Raw genomic sequence first — 26,715 nt, forward strand, 5'->3', positions numbered from 1 at the left:
TTAATTTTTTTCCCTTGCAACAGCCCTGTCTCTGGTGTTCTCATTTTCACTTCATAAATGAGGAAATGATACAGAGTCATCACGCCGTGGTCAGAGACTGGTTTCATGGTGGAACCAAGCCTCGATGCCAGGTGCTGTGATTCCCGTGCTTCGCAAGGCGGACCGTTGCCAAACCGCCTTGTGACCACTGAGGACACCGCCCTTCCGCTTGCCCTGTGCCCCTTCAATGTAATTGGAGTTAGAGGCCCTATTCCAAGATAGCAAAAGGTTTATAATCTCACTTACGTTTCGCTTCCCTGTAACATTTAATTACTTTAAGGTGAGCCTGGTACGCACTATCGCAGATGGGTTGGCTTCTGTCCATGTGCAGAATTATTTGTCTTAATTGTCCAAGAGTGCAATGAGTCACCGAACTTTGAGATGCTTCCGTCTCTTGTTCCAGCTCTTGAATCTATACCTTCCATGAAGGGAAAAACACACAGTGAAAGTTTTAAAATATGCCCTTTGTATCGGTTCAGCGGGAAAAACCCACAGCAGCTGGGATAATCTTGTTTGTGCAGACCCATCAGACAAGTGTGCATTTTGCTGGCCATGTGCATGTGCTCTTACCCAGTTGTGCCTGCTCTTGCCTTTTCTCTGGCACGTCAGGATGTCTCTATCTTGGATGTGCTCCTGCTGTGCGCAAGTCCCCTGGGCTCTTGGAGAAACTTAGCCCGAGGCACAGTTTGGGTTGTCAGGGCTTTATCCCCCGTGCCTAAGTCGTGCGGTTACTTTATTTGCTAATTATCCTCGTGGTCACATGGAGGGTAGTGTTGGAAGGATTCTCAGCCGAGTTACACTGGGTCTAGAAATCCAACTGGGATGGAAAGAAGAACAAAGTCAACAGTTGGAATCAAATGTGCCACCGGAGGCCTCACGTTCAAAGACAAGGTGGACCAAGAACAAATGCTTTGCAGAGGGGACCAGCACAATGTGGGTGCCACAACCTGTAACGTGTGTCGCGATTAGTGCCCTACGTTAGCGCGCTATGAGGAGGGCTTGTGCACAGTGGCTATCGGGAAGAGGCACGGAGGCACCTGCAGGCGGTCACCTCAGAATGCTGCTATGTCCTGCACAGCCAGCCCTGTGACGTTAGTCACTTAACGTAGGTTCATACCCTTCCATCTTCCTCCCTCACCTGTTTGTTTTCGGCTTCTCTTCCCCAGCAAGGAGCCAGTCCTCGCTTACTTTTCCACATCTCCTTTTGTCTCCGGGGGAACCATCTCATAAACCAATTGTGCAGAGAACGATGCCTTATCTTTCCCACGACAGTTGGCATTTGGAGACCCTGATGCTCAATGGAAAATAATTTATTTCTGGGGCTCCTGGGTGGCTCAGTCGGTGAGCATCTGACTCATGATTTTGGCCCGGGGTCGTGGTCCGTGGGATGGAAGCCCTGTGTCAAGCTCTGCACTGACTGAGGAGCCTGCTTGGGATTCTCTCGCTCTCTCTCTGCCCTGCCCCTGCACCCTCTCTGTCTCTCTCAGAATACATAAACATTTTTTTAAAGAATAAAATAATTATTTCTCTCAGTGGAATTTCTGACCTCGGGTGCTACAGTAGAAGGAACAATTTCCACATAAGGAAGACCTCAAATCCTCCCATGATAGGTAGATAGATCACGCTCCCTAGAGGTACTCTCGCGCTAGCAAGGCAAATTGGTAATCACAATGCAGTGTCTGTTACAGCCTAGGGAAGAAATGAGTTTAGAATCACAACAAAGGCCAATACCCTGCTCTTAAGAAGAGCTGGAGAAATAAGGTTTGAATATGAATTACAGAGATATAGCCAAGAGGAGCTGATAAACTTCATTAGGAGGAACCGTAAAGAGTCATGGGATTTGCCATATCACAGAAGCCTGCATGGGGGAAGCAGAATCAGTGATGGGGGTGACAGCACGACTACATTCTCAACACACAGAAATCTCCCAGACACGGGGAGCTGCACAGAGACTCAAAGTGCAAATTCTGTGGTAGAGACAACAGCAAAAGCCTTAGGAGGCAGGTTGAAGGGGGGTGGGACCCCAACTTTACAACATGATGTGATGGAGTGAGAATATTCCACCGTGGGGCTCTACAATTTACCAGCCCGTAATCACATCCAGAAGCCCATGGCAGGCTGCTAAATTCGCAGCCCAAGCTGTAAAATGATTGTTAAGGGATTATAAAAGGTTAGGATTCTTGACATGGGTACACGGCATAGCCATGGACTATGAATTAAATAACACTGTAACTACCGGAAGGGAGAAAAACACTTAAAAATGTTCAGTACTCATTGCTGTAAAACCCACTCATTTGGAATTTTTAATATCATCCCCGGCTGGCCTGGGATTTACCTTTCCCTGCTGATGAAGATGTATATAATGAGCAAATTAATTGTGTTAGCACAGCTCAGGTTTCTCAAGCATCTTAAACCAGGATGGCATAGCTAATATTTGCAGACAAACATTAAGGGGATTCTAAAGGATTTCATCTATTCATAAGAGTAGGTGCGGTTCGACAAGTGTATCTCATCAGTTTTTGCTATTATTTTTTGGTGAGGGTGTCTAGGTACCACAAAAGGAAAAATAAATCGGCTGAGGCCTAAATTCCCTGGACTGTATGGTATTCAGATGAGCACAGAGAAGGCTTATCGCTTATCCCACAGACCAGAAAGGCACATGATAGGTAGGCTTCAGGGACGAGCCATAGAACTCAGCCATGTTTCCAAATGCCCCACAGAACCCAGGCCATAGAAACCTGTGGCTTCGGGGCTGCTGCTCCAGGGTGCTTGGCTGCTTAGACACCTGTGCAGGTGGGTGTGCTTGTGTGAGCGATTCACAGGGCTCAGGGAAGAGGTTCCCAGCCATGCTGTCTTCCGCCAAGTCACAGCCTGCCATCGAGCCCAAGGTTGGGGGCCTCCTGTGCTCGGCCAGTGACTTGGCCAGAACCAGCTTCTCCTTGTCACCACATCGGTCTTGTAATGAGCTCAGAACATAAGCAGCCCAGATGCTCGCATGCTTACAGGCTCTCCTCTTCCGGCCGGCAGAACTCTCCCTTATTTGACCAGACGTTCCAAATGCATTTAACTTAGAAGAGGACTTTTTGATGTTATCTCTTTGATATTTGGGTCTCATTAATATCTATGGAATTTAAAGATTTATTTATTTATTTATTTATTTATTTATTTAGAGCATGAGTTGGGGAGGGGCAGAGAGAGAAGGAGAGAGAGAATCCCAAGCAGGCTCTGCACTGTCATCACAGAGCCTGACGCGGGGCTCGAACTCATGAACTGTGAGATCATGACCCGAGCCAAGGTCAAGAGTTGGACGCTTAACTGACTGAGCCACCCGGGTGCCCCAGTATCTATGTAATTTAGCCAAATACACTGATACCAGAGGTTACTGGAAGGTTTGGAATTATCAAGGTACATGGGGGAAGAGAGATGCTCTATACACCCTTCTCCCAGAGCTTACATCCTACTCACCTTAGGTTTGCTAAGTCAAAATGGGCAACTCAAGTTGTGCTTGGTGGAGTACATATCTGCGGTTTCTACCTGGAGGAAGCCATGAGAATTATCATGAGAGAAAATACTGATCAGTATTGCATTAAAACATATAGTATTTTCTTGTCCTGTAGCCAGCCCCCTGATCTTCCTTTCCTGCTGATACTATCATTGTTTCAACTAGTCTTTGCCTCTTTAGATTATAAACATTTACAATTAAATATTTGAAAGAACTTCCTTTACTTGTACCTTACAGTTTAGAATGGTTATAGAACGTTGACACAAATCTATACTCCTGTGAATTATTTCAAAAATCGTTGCAAATTTAGTAGAGAAAAGTAACTATTAAAATTTACATTCAGAATCTGATATTTTCCTTGAGACATCCGATGTCGATGCGATGATGCCTTTATTCCCCTCCTCCCCACCCATTTGAAAAAATTAAATAATATCGCCATGGTTGAATCTGAGGGAGAAGGCATCTTTGCCTGCAGTCGAGTCTCCCTTTCCTCATTTCTTAGTCTATTCATCTTTTTCAGGCACTAGTTATGAAACAGCTGTCCCACATCACCTCAGGCCTCCATAATGACTTACAAAGCAATGGTTTAGGTTTGGACGAGGTTTTCATTGGCTAATTTGTGAAGACCTGAGGGGGTGGGGCAGGATTCCTCAGAACTCCTTTCAGTGACTGTCTAATGGCCTCCTAATACGTTTGCTGTAAGAGCCATGGTTCTGCCCCCTTAAGGTTCTGTTTCCTACAAAGGTATTATGGGCCATTCCTGCTGAGGAAGGGTCGAATGCTGTAATCACTGAAAACCTTTCTGCTGTCACATCAGACTGCTGACTCCTTCTCTGAGCCCCACTATCTGATTTGAGGAGGTACGAAAACAGTTTTCCCGTAGCATTTATATTTTATTTTAATTTTTATTCTTAAAAATTTTTTAATGCTTATGTATTTTTGAGAGAGAGCAGAGGACGGGCAGAGAGAGAGGGGGGGGTCGAGGATGCAAAGCAGGCTTTGCGCTGACAGCAGAGAGCCCAATGTTGGGCTTGAATTCATGAACTGTGAGATCATGACCTGAGCCGAAATCAAAGTCAGACACTTAACAGACTGAGCCACCCAGGCACCTCCCCGCCATCGCATCTCTCTTTTAAATTTACTTTTCTATAATCATTTGTTCAATTTTCCAGTGAGGTGAAGTGGAAAGTATAGGGCAAGAATCATAAACGTTAGGCCTCCATCAGCTGTACGCAGAGCGTGGAAGGCTGACTAGGGTTGCTCCCACTTAGGAGAATGCTGAGGGGTCTGCAGAGGAAGACAACCGCTGTTGCTGGATATATGAACTCTACGTGCACCAAAAAAGAGAGAATGTCTCAATCAATCAAATGTTTGTTGTAAAACACAATGTACATCTATAAAGTTTCAGAGGAATAGTTTTGTATGTAGGTCACAAATGCCCAGAAATAGGAAGACTATTCAGAATGATGAGAATCCAGTCAACTATTCAAAAAATATTTACTGGGGTAGGAGTGATGTGCTAAGCCTGGGTCCAGGCACAGCCGACTCGAATATCTGTTAGGTAGAAGAGGTTCCAGCCCTTAGAAGATTTCTGTTTCATTAGGAGTGACACTGATGATAAACAAATTATAACACAATATCCTATGGAATGTGTCAGTAGGGTAAGCCCTGGATGTTATAGGAGCAGGTGGGAGAAAAAGTAAGCGATGATGATAGCAGTGTTAATGTGGTGGGAGAAGGAGCCGGGTCTGAGCAAGGCAAAGAGGACATGTTGAATCCGAGATCTGCAAGAGGAATAATGTTGAGGCAGGTGCAGCGATGTTCTGCAGAGAAGCCTGCCTCCTTGTAGCTCATCACGTCATCTTTTAATCTCAGCCTATGTGGCGAGTTGTTTTTATACAAGGCATGACTTCATGATGTCTATTTTCAATCAACTATAGAAATTCTTCTATAGCAAAGGATTATCAGGATGAAGTTCTTTTGGGTCTTCTGGATGAAAGATCCTTTTTCCTCAAAGGATATTTTCCCAAATATACTTGGGAAAGACATTACTCCTTTGTAATGGCAGAAGTCATTACTCCTTTCCACTGTTTGGTTATCACAGGAAGAAAATAGATGTATCCATACTTGCTATTTGTCAACAGATGTGTCTTGTGAATTTCCTGACGCAATGTTCATGGATCCAGGTTCACTTGGACACATTAGGAACTTAAGCGAGAATCACCCCCTACCCCAGCGAAGAAGCTGAGGGAAGGCAGCCACTGACCACTGCCCGAGGTTCGGACTTTTAGCCAGGTTTAGAGAGGCTTAAGGACACGTACGTAGCCTCAAGACCAGAGATTGGACCAAGTCACCCGGTCATTCAGGGGCAAGATCTGCTCTAGCTGAATTTCCCTATCATACAACAGCAGCCTTGAAATGCCATTCTTCTATCTCATCCTGACAGGTTTTGGGGGGAGGGTTATTAGTTACTATACTCCAGAGAGATTTAACTAATAGGATGTGTGTATATAGATAGAGATTTATTGTAAGGAATTCACTTTAATGATTATGGAGGCTGACAAATCCGAACTCTGCAGGTAGACCAGCAGGCTGGAGAACCAGGGAAGAGTCGATAATGCTTTTAAGTCTGAAGATCATCTGTCAGCAGAATTCCTCCTTGCTCAAGGGAAGTCAGTCTTTTGTTCTATTAACGTGATTGGATGAGGCCCACCCACATTATGAAGTACATTTTATTCATGGTTTACCAACATGCAATCTCATCGAAAAAGAGCCTCATAGAACATCCAGAAAAATGTTTCAGCAAATATTTGGGCACCGTGGCCTAGCCAAGTTGACACCTAAAATTAACTATCACAGGGGGCTTGGGGGTTCAACCAGCCATGAAATTATTATACACAAGGACTAAGCCTAGAGACAGGAGAGAGAGGGAAAGAAGGAAGGAGAAAGAACTAGAAAAGAGAAACAAAAACCACCCCTCCAAAAGAGCCACAATCCAAAATTCCAAAACCTGTGAAGAAACCCAACTGCTAAGAGGCTATTACCGTCAATAAAATCATTAAAAAAATAATTTAAAAAGTTAGATAACTTAAAGTACTCTAGAGCAGTCTGAGAGCTTAAAAGTAATATATTTAAGATGCCTATACGAATTAAAAACATCCTTTTTAAAAGGGCAGGGGAGTTATCAAGATAGGCAGAAATTAGCATAGAATGTTAGAGATCACAGAAAAATTTAGCAGTTATCAGTAAAAAACAAATTATTCTTGGGATACACTCTTACTACCCATATTGGAAGAGAAATTAGTAATTAGATGTTGTTACAACATTAGACCTAACAGAATAGTAAAAGATTAAAAGTAAAAAAAATTTTTTTTGAGAGAGTGCACATGGGCAGGGGAGAGGGGTGGGGGGGAGGGGAGAGAGGGAGAAAGTCTTAAGCAGGCTCCATGCTCAGTGCAGAGCCTGATGCAGGGATCAATACTACCACCCTGGGATCATGATCTGAGCCGAAATCAAGAATCAGATGCTCAACTGACTGAGCCACCCAGGTGACCCTGGAAAAAGATTTTTTTTAAGAAATATAAAAATATAGAAGAGTAGGTATGAGATTTGGAGCCCAGACTGAGATCCTTTAATATGACTTGATAAGATAAATGGCTGGAACACGGGTGGAGTTGAATAGAGTAATAGCCAAAATTATTCAGAATTGCAGTCTTTAGATCAGAAGTGCATTCTGTGAACTGAAAAGATAGGTAAATATCACTCCATTCCATGGCATATAAGAGTTACTTACAAACCACTGAGAACGAAGAGAAATTATGAAGCTGCCACAGAGAAACATCAAATCACCTGCAAGGGAATTACAATTCAACTAACAGTGCACTTCTCAGTACTTGAGGCTAGAAGGAGAGCAATTGCCATCTTAAAATTCAAGAAGAAGCATCAAATACAGGCATTTTGTTTTCACATACAGAATTTATAGATACAGACTATGGAACTAGCACTTAAATAAATATTCAGGGATGTTCTTTGTTAAGAAAAAAAAAACACGTGAAGTTAAGAGGGAAGAGATAGGTATTAAGAAACAAGGTGTCCTGAAGTGGATGAAATACCGACTAATTTAATTCAATGCTAAATGTAAAAATGACATTTTGCACTAAAAGTTGAAAATGAAAACTCTGGCAGCGATAACAAGGTTGGGAGTGCAGTCTTTTGATGAAGTACACAATTACTGAATAACTTCAGATTTTTTCAGAATTAACCTCAGATTTTATTTTAAATTACTGCTTAGTATATGCCACAATGAAAGTAACCGTGATAACACATGATAAATAACCGCAATTGAGAAGAAATAAAAGGAAAAAACGTTAAATTTGAAAAATAGCGGTACCTGGTTGGCTCAGTCAGTTAAGTGTCAGGATCTTGATCTTAGCTCAGGTCTTGATCTTAGAGTTCAAGCCTTGCTATGGACTCTGTGCTGGGCATGAAGCCTACTAACTAACTAACTAACTAGGGAGAAAAAAAGAAAGAAAGGGAAAAAAAGGCGATATAAAAAACACAAGATAAAATGGTGGAGGTAAGCCCCAATATAACATTAATTATCATGAATGTAAATAGACTGATCTACTAAAAATCCAGCTATATAAATATGACACAGCTAAATAAAATCAAGGAGAATACTAATAAAAAGAAAACTACTAGTGCCAGTGTCCCATAATATAGAATTTAATGCACAAACTGTCTTAGCAAAATAAGATGATATATGATGGACACAAAAGGACAAGTCTACTAAGAAGATACAGCAATATGAAATTGTATGTACCTTAATTCCAAAAAGGAAACTGATGGAATTAGCAAGAGAAATGGACACATTCATTAGCAGTTTAATGTTTTAGCATGTTTTTGTCAGAAATTGGTAGATCAAAGGGCACCTGGGTAGCTCAGTCGGTTGAGCGTCCGACTTTGGCTCAGGTCATGATCTTGTGGTTTGTGAGTTCAAGCCCCGCGTCGGGCTCTGTGCTGACAGCTCAGAACCTGGAGCCTGCTTCGAATTCTGTGTCTCCCCCTCTCTCTGCTCCTTCCCCACTCATGCTCTGTCTCTCTCTCTCTCCTTCAAAAATAAATTTAAAAAACATTAAAAAAAATTTTTAAAAAGAAATTGGTAGATCAAGATAAAAGAGTATTAGAATGTAGATAGAAGGTTTTAGCAATGACATTAAGAAGCCTCGTAGGTTGGGGCGCCTGGGTGGCGCAGTCGGTTAAGCGTCCGACTTCAGCCAGGTCACGATCTCGCGGTCCGTGAGTTCGAGCCCCGCGTCAGGCTCTGGGCTGATGGCTCGGAGCCTGGAGCCTGTTTCCGATTCTGTGTCTCCCTCTCTCTCTGCCCCTCCCCGGTTCATGCTCTGTCTCTCTCTGTCCCAAAAATAAATTAAAAAAAAGTTGAAAAAAAAAAAAAATTAAAAAAAAAAAAAAAAAAAAAAAAGAAGCCTCGTAGGGGCGCCTGGGTGGCTTGGTCGGTTGAGTGTCCGACTTCGGCTCAGGTCATGATCTCACGGTCCGTGAGTTCGAGCCCCGCGTCGGGCTCTGTGCTGACAGCTCAGAGCCTGGAGCCTGTTTCAGATTCTGTGTCTCCCTCTCTCTGTGACCCTCCCCCGTTCATGCTCTGTCTCTCTCTGTCTCAAAAATAAATAAAAACGTTTAAAAAAAATTAAAAAAAAAAAAGAAGCCTCGTATGTTACACATACATAAACTTATACCCCATATACTGAGAATGACCACAAAGCAGTAAATTGGAAATCAACAATAAAAACATAGTTAATAAAATCCCTTATGTTTGGGAATTTAAAAATACATCCCTAAATAACTCATGAGTTATAAGGGAAGTAACAATGGCAATTAAAAAATGCTTAGAACCATAACAATGCTAATGATACTATAAATCAATTGTATGCTACCAGTATCTGGGGGAAAAAAATGGAAAAATCAATACCTTTCACTATGCATCCCTCCATTCCCTAATAAATCAAGGCCATATCCATTTACACAACTCTGCTACAAAGGGTTTGTTGGAAGCGTTTTTAATTGATGGCAGCTATTTGATATTATTGATTCTAATCAAGGCTTTCATTTTGCCAACAAAAGTATGAATCACTGCTTGTCCAAGCTTAGCACAAAGGAAATGTTTGTGCAGATAATTTCAGGATAAGTTAAGAATGAAAGTGTAAAATAATTGGGAAGTTGTTGCAGACAGCTCCCATAGCAGGAAAAACTGTTCATGCCAGCCCACAGCAAGAGAAGAGAAAACTTAACATGGTTCATCATATAGGAGACATGGGAAAGATGCCAAAACCACCTTTTTGAGGTAGGAGGAACATTCCAGCCGCCATTAGATTAGGTAATAGTAGAGAGAACATGGCAGCAACTTCAGTACATTCATTTATTCATGGCTCATGACAGAGGTCAGCAAACTCTTTCTGTAAAGGGCCACATAGTAAATGTTTTAGGTTTTGTGGGTCCGATGGCTTCAACTCTGACACCGTAGTATGAAAGCAGTCATAGACAATTCATCGACAAGTGGATGTGTTTGTGTACCGAAAAAAGATGCTGGGCCTGATTGTGCTTGAGGGTAGCAGTTGGCTTGTCCCTTGGTTTAAAACATAGGACAAAACGGAAAACTTGAAATGGGAGACAGTTGCCTTATCTTGATTAGTGTTCGTGTTATCTAGAGTCTGCAAAAGTTTTGAATTCTTGCATCCTTGTTTATGTCCTAAAGTATACTTCGTAGAACTACATTCAGTGTATTTGAATAAAATTGTTCACAGGCATTCAGGTTACTGTTGCATTTACTCTGAGAATATCTATATGCTACTTTTATTAGATCTGGGTGTGCTTATGATATACTAGAATTCATAAAAATATTTGCATCTGCAGTTATGTTTCTAGAGTTTGATAAATAATTGGCTGTACTTTACCAGTTGATTTCAACTGACAGTTTATGGAAAATGATTATGTACCAAACCACAAAAATAAATGATAGAATGATAAATAGATATACAGGTAGATAAAAAATAAAATCACTTTTCTCTTAGACATTTGAATGTATACAAACCTAATTAAAAGAGAGTTTAAGCTTGCTTTAAAATTTTTTTCTCAGATGCATTACTGGCAATGTACGTCTTACATACACGTGAAAAACTGCTTTCTCATGAAAAAGTGCTATTAATGTTAAGGCTGTATTTTAAGTCTGATTATAAGCCATGTGAGTAATCTATAACAATAAAATAGGGAGTGGGCCATGAAAGCCATCTCTGAATTTCCATAAGCTTTTTTCTTTCTCTACACTGCCGTCTCGATATCCTTGATATCCTAAGCAGTGTACTTTCCCTGAACCAATGACTAAGTAATGGCAATGTGATAATAGGAATATATCACTGTGATAAATACCCAGTCTCTACAGATCATCTATATTGTCCTGTGCACGTAAAGGAAAATTCATTTATTTACATGTCATAAAAGACTGCTTTGATTAATGTTATTAGTGGCTAAGAATGAGATTCTGTTCCCTGAGAGAAAAGAAGGACGTGTCATGTTAAACGGTACTCGGTAGAAACTGGAAAGGGGAAAAACATTTAGTTTCCTTATCATTTAAATATTCATGTGAATAGTAACTGTCAGAGTCAAGAGAAAAATCATTTTGTGTTCAAAGTGGGGGAAAATAACAACTCAAAAATATATCCCATAGCATTTAAACGTATGTACAACAATCTATTACATCATCCATCAAAGAATGGAATTTACAGAAATACTCACTTCAATATCTTAGTTTTCACAAGGCATCTCAAATTAATACTTTTTCAAAAAATTTTTTAATGTTTATTCATTTTTGTGAGAGAGACACACAGAACATGAGCCCGGGAGGGACAGAGAGAGAGGGAGACACAGAATCCAAAGCAGGCTCCAGGGTCTGAGCTGTCAGCACAGAGCCCGATGCAGGGCTCAAACTCATGAGCTGAGCCGTGAGATCATGACCTGGGGAGAAGTCGGATGCTTAACCGACTGAGCCACCCAGGCACCCTGTCAAAGTAATACTTTTTAGAGTTGATAGGGTTTCCCATGAAACTTGAGTGGCAATCATAGACCGACAGCTATGGAAGCAGAAGGAAAGGCTAGAAGACAGGAGGAAACACCCTATAGTAACCACCAAAGTTCCCTGAAAAATCCTGGAAAGGGATTCACACCTCTCTGGGGGTGACAGGTGGGAGGTTGCCTCACTAAGCTATAACCAGGTTTCCAAAAGGCTAGTGAGAGAATTGGTGGAAAAAATTAATTTCCCCTCTTACCTCTCTCTGATATTGCTTTGGGTGTGTGTGTGGGGGCAGGGGCAGTCTCTACCTGCCCCTTTTGCTATAAGAAAACTGTTGCAATAGCCAGGCCACTGATATTCTTGGGGTGGGTGATCTTTTCAAGGTGGTACAGCATCTTTACTGGGTGAGGAATTGATGAAAGGTGTCTCCTTGCATCAGATCTGCCCTCCTTGGGCATCTCCTCCTCTGCCCACACCTCTTCTAAACACCCAGCCATGGTGAACCTAAACCTCAGGAGATGAAATTTAGGGAAGAATCTTAGAGGAAACCCTGACCAGAGGTTGTCTGGTATTGTTGAGGGAAAAGAAGTGTCCATCCCGCGGTGGTTCCATGCTGCCTAGGGCCTCCACCCTTAGGACTCAGGCCCTCTCCAGCACACAGAGCAGTGATACTCCTAACTGAGAGCTTCTCAGCCTTGGCAGGAGTAACATTTGGGACCATACAATTCTTTGTTGTGGGGGTTGTGGGGCTGTTTTGTCTATTGTACAATGTTGAGCAGCATTCCTGGCCTCTACTCACTAGATGCCAGTAGCATCACCCTTAACCCAGCTGTGACAACTAAAAATAGTCCCAGACATTGCCAGATGTCTCCTGGGGGGCAACATAGCCTCCAGGGGAGAACCCTCTCCTCAAATAATGTACACTCACAGACTAAAATAACTAAAGACCCAAAGAGTACAACCTCTAAGAAAAAAAAGCAAATTGAAAAACATATAACCATGTCAGTATAATTGCAGAGGGAGATGGCTTAAGAATGTACATATAATAAATATAGTCAGTGAGATAGTGGAAGACTGTACCAAGATAGGGCACATAATAATAAGTTACAGAAGTGAACCAAGTGGAATGTATAGTATGAAGACCATGCGTGTTAAAGTAAAGGATGTGGGTACTGGACTGAATAGCAGAATGGATACAGGGGAAAAAAAATGGGTGAGCTGCAAAGTAAGTTTCAAGACTCCTCCATAAAAAGGTTCGGAAAGGCTAAAAAGAAGAGAATTGCAACAGAAGTGCCAAGGACATGGTGAGTAGAAACCGAACTAGCAACAAATGGATGAGAGACCCATAAAGTTTAAGAAAAAATGGAAAGGAAGCATTCTTGGGGGGAGAAATGAAGAGAAGCTCCATTACAGAAGAAGAAGAAGAAGAAGAAGAAGAAGAGGAGGAGGAGGAGGAGGAGGAGGAGGAGGAGGAGGAGGAGGAGATGATTAAAGATCAAAGATATTTGATGGAAATGGCTCAGAGCATTGTCAACATGATAGGTACAGAAAACACATACGTAGGCATATTCGAACAAAAGAAGTTCCAAGTAGAAAGTAATAGGCTTCCAAAGAACAAGAATCAAACTGACAACATAATTCTCAACATCAACACTAACTCTAAGAAGTCAGTGTTGTAGACTGAACGTTTGTGGCCCCCCAAATTTCATATGTCGAAGCACCGACCTTCAGTGTGATGACATGTGGAGATGGGGCTTTGGGAAGGGAATCGGGTCATGAGAGTGGAGCCCTCATGTTGGGATCGGTGCCCTTATAGGTAGAGACACAGAGAGCCTGCTGTGTCTCTGGGTTACCTGCAGAGGAAAGGCCAGGAGAGGAAGCAGCAGGAAGTCAGGAAGAGCTCTCACCAGGGACCAAACTGGCCGGTGCCTCCATGTGGGACTTCTAGCCTTCAGAACTGTAGGAAAATAAATCTCTGTTGTTGAAGGCCCTGAATCAATAGTATTGTGTTACGGCACCCTGAGCAGCCTTAAAATAGAGTAACATTTTATCCTTACTTTGAACATAAAAAGTCTATATCTAACCAAATTCTCAATTAAAATGTGGGAGTGTATTGAAAATATTTTCAGGCAAGATTTGCTGGACAAAAACTCCACTTTGAAACAGAAGAATTGCTCAACTCCAGGTAAAGACTGTAACAAATATAGAAGCAGGGTGGTGATCTAGGTCAGGTACTTGATTGTCATCTAATAAAGCCAGGATAAAAAGAGAGAAAGGTGAAGGGTATCTTAACTCAGAACTAAAACTCTAAACAGCACCAAACAGTGGGCAACACAATGGGGAGATCAAAGGGATGTGAGAGCTTGCTTAAACCCATACCTCAATAGGGGAAAGATCTGGATACTAGTGAGTTTAAGAACTCAATAGTAAATATGGATCTTAAATTTTTTTTAATGTTTATTTATTTTTGAGACAGAGGGAGACAGAGCATGAATGGGGGAGGGTCAGAGAGAGAGGGAGACACAGAATCCGAAGCAGGTTCCAGGCTCTGAGCCATCAGCACAGAGCCCGATGCGGGGCTCGAACTCACGGACCGTGAGATCATGAGCTGAGCCGAAGTCGGATGCTCAACCGACTGAGCCACCCAGGCACCCTTAAATATGGGTCTTAATAAAGAGTGACCACGAACAGAAGAAAAATAGAATGTGTTACATTTACATCAGCCAGGGAAGAGAAAAAAATTCATCCATCCAATAGAAAGCAGAAGTGGAATATAAAAACTAAGATTAAAGTTAGCAGAAGGAGATGTGATATAATATGGTAGGAACAAATCAATATAAAAAATTTAGATATGCTGCGCTTGGCAGTTAAAAGATGGACCTGGGACTGGATTACAAAATAAGATTCAACCACTCGTTGCCTAGAAGCATCATGCTTAATTCAAAAGATAGAGAAAACGCGAAAATAAGAGGATGTCAATTGTGAACCAATCAGTACCGGGGTAACAAACTTAAAATCTAGCAAAATAGATCCCCAGACATAAATATCATAAAGGAAAAAGAGGGATATGACATTGTATAAGGAACAATGCTAAAAGAATACTCTATCTTTGTAAACATATTCAGGGAGAAATAGATTTAGTAGAATTAGACTATACTTCGAGACTGCAACATATTCCTCTAAGAAGTGGTTCAATCAAGCTGCCAAAAAAGCACCATTATAAAAGATCTGAATGATATAATTAAAAAGCTTGAGATATTATAGTTAGATAGAACTGTATGGCCAGCAAACAATATACAGTAAAACCTTGGATTGCAAGAACTTGTTTTGTGAGTGTTCCACAAGACGAGCAAACATTTCTAATGAATTTTAACTTGATAAACAAGTAATGTCTTCCGATATGAGTAGTATGTGATGCCAAACATCACAGGATCACAACTGAGCCAATGGTTCTTCTCTCTCTTTCTTTCTCTCTCTGTCTCTGTCTCTGTCTCTGTCTCTGTCTCTCTCTGTAGGACTGTGGGTGATCATCTCCCATGCTCGGATGCTCTGCCTCAGGCTGCGGTGTTTGGCAGAAATGACTGATTTTTCAGAACATTGCAAAGTGCCCATAACTGGAACTAGTGTATTTTTTTTTGTCACTTCACAGCACCTATGGACAGTCCTTTGATTTTGTGTACAAGAGTAAGCTTAGGAATGCTTTGCTTCATTCTAGGTCATTGGATAGGTACCTTGCTAAAGTTGCCCGAAAAGAAAAAGATTCTATTAACCCAATAGATAGCAGTGATTCCATTAGTGATAGTGAAAGCAGTCCTACACAATAACCCTCCTTTTTCTTGTCTCCCTCACACCAGCCACAAAGGTTTTCAAAGGGAAGTGCAGGTTAATTTATTTTTCTTTATATTTTCTTTATTATTTCTTATTATATTACAGTATTGTAATCATTTTTATATTAGTATTTTGGGGTTGTGGAGTGAATCATCTGAGTTTCCATTATTTCTTGTTGGAAAATTCACTTTGATATAGAAGTGCTTTGGATTCCGAACGTGTTTCCGGAAAGAATTATGCTTGCAAACCGAGGTTTTCTGTATATTATTTTTGCAAACTCACAGAGCATATATCAAAATGGTCCAATATTTACACTTCTCGTTTCTTTTACTTTTCTATGGTATGGAACGGGGCTTCTTATATCACATCATCTGCAGATGAAACAATCATTTACATACAAAAACAACAGAATCCCTAGACAAACTATTATAATTAGAGTTCAGTAATCTTGCTGAAGCAAGATAAACTCACAAAAATTGGAAGTAAGTCTCCACACCAACATTTGAGTATATAAAGCAACATAAGATACCATTCACAACAGCAAAGAAACCATCAAGTATCTGTATTTGCAAAGTCTATGGAGAAAAATGTAAAGTTCCTATAAAGGACAGAAGAAGATATGAATATCTGAATAGACATTCCTTTCCTGAGATGATACAATTTTAATATTATAGAGGTGTCAATTCTCCTAATTTTTAAATTCAGTATTTCAGTTGAATTTATTTAAAACTTGATAAACCTAATCTAAAATGTCTATCACTACTTCAGATTCTGTGTCTCCCTCTCTGTCTGCCCCTCCCCGACTTGCACTCTGTCTCTCTCTCTCTCTCTCTCTCTCTCTCAAAGATAAATAAACATTAAAAAAAATTAAAGAGGGGCGCCTGGGTGGCTCAGTCTGTTAAGCGTCCGACTTTGGCTCAGGTCATGATCTTGCAGTTTGTGAGTTTGAGCCCCGCATCGGGCTCTGTGCTGACAGCTCAGAACCTGGAGTCTGTTTCGAATTCTGTGTCTCCCCGTCTCTCTGCTCCTCCCCCGCTCATGCTCTGTCTCTCCCTCTCTCTCTCAAATATAAACATTAAAAAATTTTTTTAATGTCTATCAAAGAATGCACTTCCATGAAAATGACAAAAATTTGGCAAAAATATTACATAGGAAAAACTTGCTTTGACAGATATTAAGTCATACACAAAAGCCATAGTAATCAAAATAGCATGGTTTTAATCTAAGGCCAAAAAGATGGACAACTAGGATACCATAGAGAGTCTTTTTTTTAAAATATGAAATTTATTGTCAAATTGGTTTCCATACAACACCCAGTGCTCATCCCAACAGGTGCCCTCCTCAATACCCATCACCCACTCCCCATCAACCCTCAGTTTACTCTCAGTTTTTAAGAGTCTCTTATGGTTTGGCTCCCTCCCTCTCTAACCTTTTTTTTTTTCCTTCTCCTCCCCATGGTCTTCTGTTAAGTTTCTCAGGATCCACATAGGAGTGAAACCATATGGTATCTGTCTTTCTCTGTATGACTTATTTCACTTAGCATCACACTCTCCAGTTCCATCCATGTTGCTACAAAGGGCCATATTTCATTCTTTCTCCTTGCCACGTAGTACTCCATTGTGTATATAAACCACGATTTCTTTATCCATTCATCAGTTGATGGACATTTAGGCTCTTTCCACAATTTGGCTATTGTTGAGAGTGCTGCTATAAACATCGGGGTACAAGTTCCCCTGTGCATCAGCACTCCTGTATCCCTTGGGTAAATTCCTAGCAGTGCTATTGCTGGGTCATAGGGTAGATCTATTTTTAGTTTTTTGAGGAACCTCCACACTGTTTCCCAGAGCAGCTGCACTAGTTTGCATTCCCACCAACAGTGAAAGAGGGTTCCCGTTTCTGCACATCCTCTCCAGCATCTATAGTCTCCTGATTTGTTCATTTTAGCCACTATGGCCGGCATGTGGTGGTATCCGAGTGTGGTTTTAGTTTGTATTTCCCTGATGAGGAGCGACGTTGAGCATCTTTTCCCATAGAGAGTCTTATATGGGAACAATATAAAACTCTACAGGGTTTAATCACATTAAATATCAAAATAGTCTGTGACCCAAATTTGTACTCTGAGTATATAACCCAAATAAATTATCACAACAGACCACTGGGAGACATGTCCAAGAGGGTTCATCATGATGTGTGTACTGGCCAGGAATTGGGGACATCGCTGGGGATGGGCTGTGGAGCATGCAGAAGGCGCATACTTCAGAGCATTATCCTGCTGTCAGAAGCCATCACTATGTGTGAACACTGCATCGTAGATAGATCCCAATAGCACAGTGTGAAAAAAAGTGAGAAATAGAATGTAATCTATTACACAAAACAGTTGAGCCCATCACACACCAACACATGACAACAAAATATAACATGGAGACACACGTCTACAACCGAAAACAATGACATACATTTTACACAAATGTGTACAACAGATTATTGGGAAGGCTGTTTCCAGGGGGATGGGAGGAGGAGTGCGGACAAAAGTGAACACGTGCACGTACAATGGAGATAATCCCGCACATGCGTGCATTTATAGCTAATACACAGGACCGTGAGCGAGTTGCGTCATGCAAGCAAATTATGACAATGTGCCATGATCTATGCATTCCAAGATGAACGAAAACAAAAAGGAATGATCTTGATTGTCCAACATTCAGTTCATTTAAAATTCTTGTGACAACAAAAATTGGGTTCAGACTACATAGGGGCAATATCTCCAAGGGACCTATTTTGACAAAGCTGGAAGACCCTGGCAAAGTTAACATTCCAATGATGTGTCCTAGGGGAGGTTTCCCCAGAAGAACGTGTCTCGATTCATATAATATGAGAAAAATAGCTGGGAAGAGATTTCTTATCTCTCAGAAGAGCTGTAACACCAGAAGAGCAGGAAAGGTTGCCAGTTTCATTTCTTTTCTCCACCTGCGCCCTTCCTCGGCGGACACGGTAACTGGCCAAGATCTCTGGGGCTGGTAAATGCATCCTGCTTTGTTGACCAAGAGAGTTGCCTACCTTTCTTTCTCTCCTGGAAAATTAATTTATAGTTTGAACAGCTGGAACAGCTGGCTGACCGTGCAAAGCAAAGCACCTCTTGTCTTAGCTTAGACGGGGGACAGCTGAAACAGAGAACTGCAGAAACTGAAAGCTGGACAGAAAAAGCAGTTCTTTCCAGACTGTAGGAACAAAAGCTGGAGAGATTTAGAAAGGCCAAAGGTTTGGAGAAAGTCCAAGCTCTCTCTGTCTTCTGAGAACTCCTTCACAGTCCTAGGGAAAAACCCGTGTATTAATAACATGGGGCTTGCCAGTGTCCTAAGGTTAAACTCATATTTTCAAGGGACAATAATTGCAGGATCAAGCACATGAGAATTAAACTTGGACATGGAAATTATTTTTCCCTTCCTAGTTGCATAGAAAGGTCAACTCTGGCCAGAGAAATTCAAAGACAGTGGAATGTAAGCACATTTTATGAAGAAACTCTGGAGTTGCCCTAAAGGGAGGACTCAACTGAGAGAATAAAGACCAACTGTCTTTGGAAATAGAATTATCTCCCAATATAGGACTGAAATGAGTCAAAATTGTAACTAATGCCAGCGCTGGGTGTGCTGCCTGCTATCCTCAGCCTCCCTTCTGTTTCCATGTCTCCTAAGCCCTCCTTGGACTGATGGACTTCCCAGGATCCTGGTGTGTGGTCTCTCAGGATGCCTTGCATGGTCTCTGTATCTCTATTCACCGGGATCCAATCAAGACCCTCTTTTTAGGGCTTCTGGGGAGTCCTCAGGGCCATGGAGCAAAAGGGGCAGTGGTTTTGTCCAAAAGGAACACTGGAATTCTGAATACTATTTCATCCTAACAAAAACGTTCTGTTGCTACAGCATTAGCAATCATAGATTATCAGTTACTTTTTCAGAATTCCACAGGAAGTGGTCCAGAGAATGAAAGGCAATGATAGAACAGACCCAATGTCCATCTTCTGTTTATTATCACCATGGACTAGCAATTCTATACAATGTCAATGATAGAATATTCCACTTCTTGGGGTGGATTCCAGCCGCTCCACACCTGCACTTTCACACTCACTGCTGGAAAGTTTTAATGCTCTCTACAGGGTTTGATCCAATGGAATGACAAATATGAGATCTTGTAGGACTTTGATCACTACACACCTTGGTGCCCATACATATTATACGTGAGGTCAGCTCCCTCCGGGTCTCCAAGGCATTGACCAAATGGTACAATCACCAGTCACTCCTCTTTTTTTTTTTTTTTTTTTGCCTGTAAGAAATATTCTATCCTCAGCAATATGATATACTTACTTATATAACCATTAACTTTAAAGTCAAACATTGCCTTGTAACATGGATTTGCACGTTACTTTTTCATTATACAAGCTAGTCATTAATCTTTGTATATTTTAGTTCTTGGTCATTTTGTTAAGGTCGTATCCTTGGAGATTAAATGAAATATTTTCAGTTGAGGAAGGGACAACAATACACCTAAAATGTATTTAGTTTGAAAAATAATTTTAATTCACATAGGGAAAAGTTAGTCAATGAAAGAAATATCTATAAATTCAAACATGTATTTATTTGTAACTGGAAATAGACTGCAGTCAAATTTTAGACACTGTGCTTGGGATTTATTTAAGTGTTCTTTTTTGGTGAGAGCATTGGGGAGTTTCAGATTATAAAAACTTTATACATCAAGCACTGATGTCTATAATCAAAGATCTTTCTAGAGGTCAAATTTGCACATGAACATTCCTGCCTACTTATCTTCGATACTGTTTTGAGTTTTCAGTAGAGACATCTTCTGTCTTAAATTTATGTCAGAAGATTCAGAATCATTTGAGAGTCTGGCTATACACATCCTACACTGGGTTTAATCTAAATGTGCGCAGAATAAAACACGGTGGAAAAATCCTGACAAACTCTCTTCTTTTGTTCCATTTCCAGTGAGAACAATTATTCTACAGACTCCGTTATAACTGCTCAGACATTATCCGTTGCTCAGCTGGGAGAGCTCAGCCTGCAAGGGTGAGTTACTGTGATAACACGAAGACATTCTCTCGCGTTTAGAAAGAGAAACAGACATGGGTCACATAATGGGGGATAATTTGGATGAGGAAAGATGTACTGAATGCTAAATGCTTTAGCTGTGTTGAGGGCACCTTGGAAGCAAAGATGAAGTAGTTATGTCTCATTATCTTTAAGTCAAGTAGTAGGAGGTAGAATTTTGGGATTCTAACTTGTCATTGTAGCTCATGCCAAAGCCGTTGAGAGCCCAGGAACAGTCGCATCGATTTCCCAACAGTCTTGCTATGAGCTGTTGAATGGGACTCCAATCTTAGGGCAACTTTCTGCCTGGTCGTGTTGTGCTTTGAGAGGGGTGCTGCTTAAAACACTGCGTACAAGGAGCCCAGACGTGCATGGCCCCAGTTGGACAGACTGACTGGAACAGCAGTGAGAGCCGTGTAGGGTAGCTGTGAGCAGAACCTCTTCAGCCATCTCCGTTTCCAGTGGTGGTGATGGTACCTGGTCTCTTCCCTTTCCCTGAGCTGTGAAAGAGAAAGAAGACACACACATCGCTGGAGAGTTTATGATTTACTTGAAGACTTGCCTTAGTTTTCTATTTAGGACTCTGTTTTGACCGAGAGTGTTGGTAACGTGGAGTTAAACTGAATCGTTGTAGGCAGTGCATGCTTTTCTCGGCGAGAGTGTATTTTAGGATCTACGGGTGTCCCGTTGAACTAGAGGCCCCCCCTTATAAAGTGTTAAGTGGCCCCTTTACAGGGGCATCGGAAGGCAGGAAAAAAGGCCATTTAGTTAACTTAAGCAGGATATTCCCTGGGGCAAGGGGAGATGTGTGTGCTTGAGCTTGCTGTCTGTGGCACTTGAAGGTGGTGTAAGTGGGGGTCCACCGAGTGGCAGATGATGTTTCTCTTATGTGGGCATTGTTCAGGAACCCCTCAGGCGGCACTGAACAGTTCTGGGGGAGGCAAGTTGAAAAGAGTCTGAGGCCTTTAGAACAGCTTGTTAAACCAATGAAAATCTGCCCCAAATAATAGTTTTAGGACCAAAGTGGCATGTTTGTATAGACATGTGCCTTCCTTCAACAATCTCTTATGGCAACGGTTAATTCTATTTCCAAGTAAATCCATTCCCCAGAACATTTCTGTAAACGTGTTGCTCAGCACACTTATTACCCAGCAGTTTGCTTACCTAGAAAATGCCTTCTCACTCACCCTTGAGGAGAGTGCTCGTGACATGAATAACGCTCTGGGAAGCATTCGTGCTTTCTGACTTTAGATGATTGGAGCATAAGGGACCAGCACAGCTGGGAGAATCAATACCAGAAAGAAAGAAAGAAAAAAGACTCTAATGATCTCTCCTAGCTTTTTTCCCTCCTCCTATTTAAAAAATTTCTTTTGTGTTTTTTTCATTTTTATTAACTATATTTTGTCACAAAATGTACATGTATAAAAAAAAAACAAAAGGAAAAATAAGATATTCAAAAGTAATCTAGAGCCCACCATCCCCAGAAATTGTTAGCAGCCTTACAAGTGTTTTTTGAAATTATAAATGTATGTACAAGCAGAAATGTATGTACATGTATGCGTATCTTGCTCCTCCAAATGAGGCGTATCATATGCAATCTTGTGTGAAGAACCCTCATTTGTGAACATTCTGGTTGTGATGCGTGTTGCCTTAGTGATCACCTGAGACGGAGCGTGGTGAGATTTGCTTCTCTGTCTGCCATCCATGCCCCCACCCACCATGCTTATGCGCATACATGCACACGTACGCGTTCCACACACAAATATATGCCGCACAGGATGCACGCAAAGACGTACCAACAAGTCAAGAGAATAGAAACCACTACTTTTAATAAAGCCTTACCAGATACACGATAGACATGCCTGTGGCACATGCAGGAGGGAAGAGGTTAGTTCCCATGCCTGGGAGAGCGGTATAACGGGAGTTGGAGAGCGAACCCATGGACAGAGGGCACTATTCCAGGAGGGCAAGAACAATATGCGAGATAGTGGTGTGGAGGGTCTTGGTAAATCTACTTGGGGGAGAGGGGGATCTCCTGAGACATTTAGAAAGATTCACACTGGACAGCGGCCCCTTTCTAGTTCGCAGTCCACACACACAGGAGCCTCCAGCACAAGATGGATCGGAGATGGATCACGTCTGAGAATGCTGGGTGGGGGGGGCGGGGTGGGGGGAGGCAGTGCTGCCAGACAGATGTCAGCCTTGCTAGGACGCTGCTGCACAAGGTCTTTGCACTGTCCCTGAAGGTCGTGTAATGGATCTAAGAAGAAGCTTCCATTGTTTGCCATCGGTGTCTGGGCAGGTAATCACTCACGTGGGCAACGTACGTGCCCGTGCCTGTGCTGCAGTGAAAAGCAGAGGAGACTCAAGAAATGCACACATTACTCCCCATGTCACTGTTGCGTTCCCACTAAATCAGATGGCTCCTTGCTCTCTCCCATCCATACCCTCCCCCCGCCAGTACTGGAACGGCCCTTGGAGATGGGGCTGGGACTGAAAGTGGGAATGTAAGGGCGCCTTCTAAGGGAAGAAAAGTTGGGGAGGGAGCTATGAGCAATGCAACTTGAACTAAACAGAGTGCTGCTCCAAGGGACTTTAAACCCGAAGGTCTATGACATCTTGTGTTGAAGAATACGTTTTCTGCCTCCTGCGTGCATACGGCTTCTCCATGACCGCTGAGTCTGTTCTTATGTTTCCACTTCCTTGGTTACACGCTGCAGTGAATTCAAGTGTGAGTGTTCACATAGTTCACCCGTGAGATGAAATCAACAGTGGGATTGATATTTGTCCAGATTTTTCCCCAAGAGTATACTAGTTTTCATGTTCATCAATAGTGTATGAGAACACCTGCTACGTCACAAATCAGCCAACTGTGTGTGCAACCATACATGTTAATATTTGCCAATATGGACTTTGAAAATGAAATTCTGGGGGCACCTTGGGTGGCTCAGTCAGTTAAGCAGCGGACTTCGGCTCAGGTCGTGATCTCACGGTTCATGGGTTCGAGCCCCACATCGGGCTCTGTGCTGACAGCTCAGAGCCTGGAGTCTGCTTCAGATGCTGTGTCTCCCTCTCTCTTTGCCCCTCCCCTGCTGGTGCTCTATCTTTCTCTGTCTGTCAAAAATAAATAAAAATGTTTAAAAAATTAAAAATTTTTTTAAAAAGAAAGAAAATGAAATTCTGTTTTCAAGGGACTTTTTAAAATCAGAATTAGACTATCATTTCATGATTATAAGCCATTGCTATCTTATATGATCTGCCTGCTCATGTCTTTTGCTCATTGCTTTTAATTGAGTTGTTGAATTTTTAAAATTGATTTGAAATCTTTATATATTAAGGAAATTAAACCCCTTTCTTTTGTTGGTGTTACATATATTTTCTCCATGTCTCTTCATTAAGCAGTATCTTGGGGTGTGTGTGTGTGTGTGTGTGTGTGTGTGTGTGTGTGTGGCTTATTTCTTTGACATATTAGGGACGGGTACATATAACCTGCCTTAAAGACGGAATTTTCATGAGAAATGGTTGTTGAATTTCAGCCATTGCTTTTTCAATCTCCATGAATAAAATGGCCTTTTATTAAAATGGTGAAGGATTCAATACCTTTCCTTAAGCTTCATCTTTCCTTGGGGGTGATGCTTTGTTAATAAAATTGCATCTGATTTCTTTTTTTTTTTAATGGTTTTCATTTATTTTTGAGAGAGAGAGAGAGCAGGGGAGGAGCAGAGAAAGAGGGGGACAGAGGATCCAAAGCGGGCTCTGCACTGACAGCAGAGAGCTTCATACAGGGCTTAACTCACAAACTGTGAGATCATGACCTGAGCTAAAGTCAGACGCTTAATCAACTGAGCCACCCACGCGCCCAACATCTGATTTCTGCTAATATTTTGCTTGTGGCTTTTGTTTGCATTAACCAGTAGGATTGCTTTTTTCTTTGTTTTACACTTGTGCCAACTTGATTAGAAGTTTTAACCAATATTAATGCAGACTCTTCAAAATCCGGAAGATTTTTATCTTGCTATATTGTGTCTCAATTTAAATAGTTTAATGATCATATTTAATAAGTGGAGTTCCATAGGATAAACTCATGACTCACCTTTACCTTTATTCTTTTTTTTTATTTTTATTTTTTAAATTTTTTTTAACGTTTATTTATTTTTGAGACAGAGAGAGACAGAGCATGAATGGGGAGGGGCAGAGAGAGAGAGGGAGACACAGAATCTGAAACAGGCTCTAGGCTCTGAGCAGTCAGCACAGAGCCTGACACGGGGCTTGAACTCACGGACCACGAGATCGTGACCTGAGCTGAAGTCAGACGCTTAACCGACCGAGCCACCCAGGCGCCCCTTACCTTTATTCTTAAAATAAATAATAAATAAATAAATAATAAATAAAATAAATCCTTTCCCTTGGATGAAATGTCTGGCAAGACCAAAAGCTTTCCTGTTTATTTTTGGATAATACCATTAGCAAGTTTAATATTAATTTTTATAAATTCCTGGATAATGCTATCATTGTTAGTAATTATTAGTTATCATTAATATTAATTAAGCATTATTAGTATCAGTACTACCATCATACTCAAATTCCCATGTATTTAAATTTCAACAATGCTGTGACTTATCTACATTGGACCAAAAGAAAATACTGTTCTGTGATTCCAACCTCCCCCTTGGTTGTTACAACCACTTTCTACTCCGTATACTTCCATTACTGTCAAGAGTTAAATAATTATTTTGCCTTCCCTCTACAGAAACAAGAAAAGACCTTTATTATTTTTAATTCTGTCCCCCACCACATGATACTTCATGTACTTCATTGTCATAATTTCAAATTTTATGTTAGGCTTCCTCTATTTTAAGAATACTGTAATAACACTTACACTCCCCAACTATATCCTTAATCATGTAGTTTTGATTATAAATTTTTGGTTAGATTGTGCACCACTGCTTCTTATCTGTTCCTCCTCTCCCTATTATCATGTCCCCTATTATTAGTCTTTACCTGGTAGATTTTTGGAGAATTTACTTGATTTTCTTTTCTTTAGCAATGACACACGGTTGGATTGACTCCTAGGATAATCATAGGATTTTTTTTCTTCTTTTTCATCCTTTCCAAAAAAGGTGGATTACCCAAGTGTAGAAAACTTCTAGAGTTAGGATAAAACCTTAAAAACAAACCAAATACAGCTATCATGACTGGCCCTTACCAATTAAATAAACCTCTCTTAGCAACAGAAGCATCAACCTAGCTTGGAAAAGCATTTAAAAACAAAAATAATGCCTGAATGCAGGAGCACACGTTTTCAGACAGTAAGAATTCTGTTTCAACTTTATAATATATTTGGAATAGCGATCATTAAATCTTAAATTTCAGCGAATTACAATATCCACGATAGAGCTAAATCTTAAATTGTTTCTTCACTTGAATAGAAGAATGTAACTTTAAGACCTCATCTTTTGGTTGGATTGCAGTATTTAAAAAGTTTGAATGGTTTACCAACCTCTCAAATAAGAATTTTTTTACGTTTAAAAATCCAGATTTTCAGCCTTTCTTGAAAAACTGGAAAATCTGGGAATACTGGTCTTGCAACTGCAGTCTCTATCATCTTGCTGACGCTAAGTAAAATATCCACTGCAGTGATCATTGAATTCATGCCCTGATGGTTCTTTATGCGGTGTACTTCCGGTGAGCATTTGAACCTGTGACACCTGATTATGCATTAGAAGGATGGGCGCACCCCTGAGCTCTCTGGCAGCAGGAGAGCTCAGAGAGTAGACTGGGGCCCAAGCATCACCCCTCTGGGATTTCTACGCTGAAAGCCTCGCCTGCCCCCCAGGTTTTCTCTTTCTTTCTTGTTTTCCTTCATAAATAGGTAGCCATTTTAATACTTCTCCAAATGCATGCTGATTGTTTATTAACAACATAGCAGTTAATGAAAATTCCTCTCTGAGTTCTTCAGACAGAAATCACAGAGTCCATCTTGGTTGGCCTTGCTGACATTTAAGCAAAGATTTGAAGGAGCCTGTCCCAGATACCTGCAGGAAGCCAGGAGGAGGGAAGAATTTCACAATGCCCTCAGGCAGGTATATGCAGCCTGTGTTTGAGGAATAATAAGGCATCCAGTGTAGCTGGACTTGACTGAGAAAGAACCTCAAAGCCAAGGA

The 26,715-nt window shown here is 41.2% G+C and overlaps 1 long non-coding RNA gene across 2 annotated transcripts in view; it reads left to right on the plus strand.

The window, feature by feature from the left end:
• The window catches only part of LOC145713641 (uncharacterized), a 362,598-nt gene extending 342,066 nt beyond the window's left edge, over positions 1–20,532 (plus strand). For both annotated transcript variants that reach the window (XR_014136665.1, XR_014136666.1), the window contains exon 4: positions 20,450–20,532. This is a non-coding gene — a long non-coding RNA (uncharacterized LOC145713641). The remainder of the gene's footprint in view (positions 1–20,449) is intronic.
• Positions 20,533–26,715: the final 6,183 nt, after the last annotated feature.

This window comes from Panthera onca, chromosome X (assembly GCF_046562875.1).
Source record: "Panthera onca isolate mPanOnc1 chromosome X, mPanOnc1 haplotype 2, whole genome shotgun sequence".
Taxonomy (NCBI): Eukaryota; Metazoa; Chordata; class Mammalia; order Carnivora; family Felidae; genus Panthera; species Panthera onca.